The sequence below is a fragment of the Octopus bimaculoides genome, chromosome 11 (genome assembly GCF_001194135.2).
Source record: "Octopus bimaculoides isolate UCB-OBI-ISO-001 chromosome 11, ASM119413v2, whole genome shotgun sequence".
In the NCBI taxonomy this organism is placed as follows: Eukaryota; Metazoa; Mollusca; class Cephalopoda; order Octopoda; family Octopodidae; genus Octopus; species Octopus bimaculoides.
The window spans coordinates 54829688-54832541 of record NC_068991.1 but is presented as its reverse complement, the minus strand read 5'-3'; the positions used below and the strand labels follow the sequence as shown (position 1 = coordinate 54832541).

The 2854-nt window shown below is 37.1% G+C and overlaps 1 long non-coding RNA gene across 1 annotated transcript in view; it reads left to right on the top strand.

Moving 5' to 3' along the window:
- The window catches only part of LOC128249091 (uncharacterized), a 21916-nt gene that overhangs the window by 8864 nt on the left and 10198 nt on the right, over nt 1-2854 (top strand). The window contains exon 2 of the long non-coding RNA XR_008265221.1: nt 1541-1624. This is a non-coding gene — a long non-coding RNA (uncharacterized LOC128249091). The remainder of the gene's footprint in view (nt 1-1540; nt 1625-2854) is intronic.

Genomic DNA, 2854 nt, shown 5'->3' with positions numbered 1-2854 from the left:
ATCTGGCAAAGTTTCTACAGCTAGATGCCCTTCCTAACGCCAACCACTCCGAGAGTGTAGTGAGTGCGTTTATGTGCCACCGGCTTGAGGGCCAGTCAGGCGGCACAGGAGCCAGTCCGGTGGCACTGGCAACGACCACACTTGAATGTTGTTTTTCATATGCCAGTAAGGCGACGCTGTCAATGATCATGTTCGAATGGTGCTTTTTATGTGCCATCGACATGGAAGCCAGTCAGCAGCCCTGGCAACGATCACACTCGGACCGTGCTCTTAACGTTCCACTGGCACGGGTGCCAATCAGGTGGTACTGTCATCGGCCACGTCAGTGATTTTGATTTCACTTACCTCAACAGGTCTTTGCAAAACAAAATTTATTGTCCAGTGAATGAAGGGTACTCATAAGTGGGCTGGTTATACACGACTGGCATAGGCCACGGGTTATGGTCTCACTTGGCTAGTCGGGTCTTCTCAAGCACAGCATATTTCCAAAGGTCTTGGCCACTAGTCATTGCCTCGGTGAAACCCAATGTTCAAAGGTCATGCTTCACCACCTCATCCCAGGTCTTCCTGAGTCTACCTCTTCCACAGGTTCCCTCAACTGCTAGGGTGTGACACTTTTCCACACAGCTGTCCTCATCCATTCATAACACATGACCATACCTTCTCCCTGGAATGTGACAGAAGCTGTTCTCTGCACATTTTCAATGTTTATTGCTCCTGAGCATTTGTCACATACAAAAACTATGTGTATGTACATGTGTATGTGAGTGTGTTTGTGTGTCTGTGCATCCCCTCATTGCTTAACAATTGGCATTTTGTTTACATCCCTGTAACCTAGCTGTTCAGTAAAGAAGACTAACAGAACAAGAACCAGATTTAAAAAACAAAAAAAGTACTGGGATTGTTCTATTTGAGTAAACCTGTCAAGGTGGTGCCCCAGCATTGCCACAGACTGAAGCAAGTGAAGACAAAAAAAAAAAAAAAAGAATTATTTATTATCCAAGCTGTATAACTAATGACACACACCTTATTCAACAGACTGTGAAATTACAACAATTCACCTGTGATGTGATGTGAAGCCATGTTATATTGTACTATGAATTTTCTACCTTCTTCATTTAGTTTTTTTTTTTTTTTTATACTTATTTCACAAATCCATTAGTAATACATTCATACATCATGTGATTGACAAACTACTGGATGTTGCTATACATCACTGGTCACAATACACTTTGTGTTATTTTAGCTTTCAAATGATGCCACCCCACTGGCTTGGTAAACAGGCCAACATTCCCCCTGACCTAAAGATAGACTGTTGCAGGGTTACCTATTTACAACTGAGTGAACAGGAGTCACATGAAATGAAGTATTTTGCTAAAGAACATAACACACTGCTCAATCTGGGAATCGAATCCACAATCTAGTGATTGTGAGTGCGACACCATAACCATTAGGCCATTCATACATACATACATACTAGTATTTAGTTACTTTTAGCAAATATTTCTATCTCTATATCTATGTATTTCTAAAATTGCAGGGTGACTGACTGCTTAAGGTGATGACTACTGAAGTGAAATCTTGTTACATCAAAAGAAAAAAAAAAAAGACCTTAAGTCATTAGGTAAGATAATTACACAGATAATATTTATTTTGCAGTCTTAGTTGACAGCTATGCTGACATTAGGGGTGAGTTAATTATCTAGTATTGACAAGTTGTGACTTTACAGTATGAAATATGAGATGTTCAGGTGTCAACTTTGTTTAATCATAGACTTTTTACACAACCAATCCTGGCAAGAAAAACAAACGAAGCAGAGGTGTCAGATATTTTAGAGGAGGCATTTGTCTCATTACAGCAGTTGATATTAAGGCTAAATAAGAGTTTAATAGATCTGAGTTTGTAGGACTAAAATAAAATATAGCAGTGGGAATGTTATGTTTAGCAAGGGCCTCCTTCTTATTAACAAATGGTACCAAAATACCCACATTACATATCCCAAGTAAGTAAATTGGCATTGAGCCAAATTATACATGTTTGCTAAGCCTACTAGAAATACTAACAAACCCCCTTTTTTTCTACTGGATCAGAAAATGAGAAAAAAGAAAAAGAAAAAGAAAAAAGGGACACATAAGATTATGTTGTCCTAGATAGACTGTGTCAGAAAAAGAAGATGAGATGACAATGGTTGGAATGTTTTCAATAACGTTATATCTTTTATTTATTTCAGTAATTGAATTGTGGCCATGCTGGGGCACTGTCTTGAAAGGATTTGGTTGAATAAATCTACCACAGTATATTTTTTAGTGATGTCTGATACTTATTGCCAAAGCGCTATGTTAAGGGGACATAAACAAACTAGCACTGGCTGTTAAGCCATGATGGAGGACAAACACACACGCACACATAATATACATACATACATATATATATATATTCTTTTACTTGTTTCAGTCATTTAACTGTGGCCATGCTGAAGCACTACTTTAAAGGGTTTTAGTCAAAGATATTGACCTCAGGATTATTCTTTGTAAGCCTAATACTTATTCTATTGGTCTCTTAGGCCAAACCACTAAGTTACAGATACGTAACCACATCAGCATGGATTCAAGTGGTGATGGTGAGAGAAACACAGACACACACAAATATATACACATACACACACACACATATATGCACACACATATATATATATATGCATATATGCATATGTATATATATATGCATGTGTATATATATGCATATGTATATATAATCATATACATATATGCATATGTATATATATATGCATATATATATATATAAGCATATATATATATAAGCATATATATATATATATATATATATAAGCAT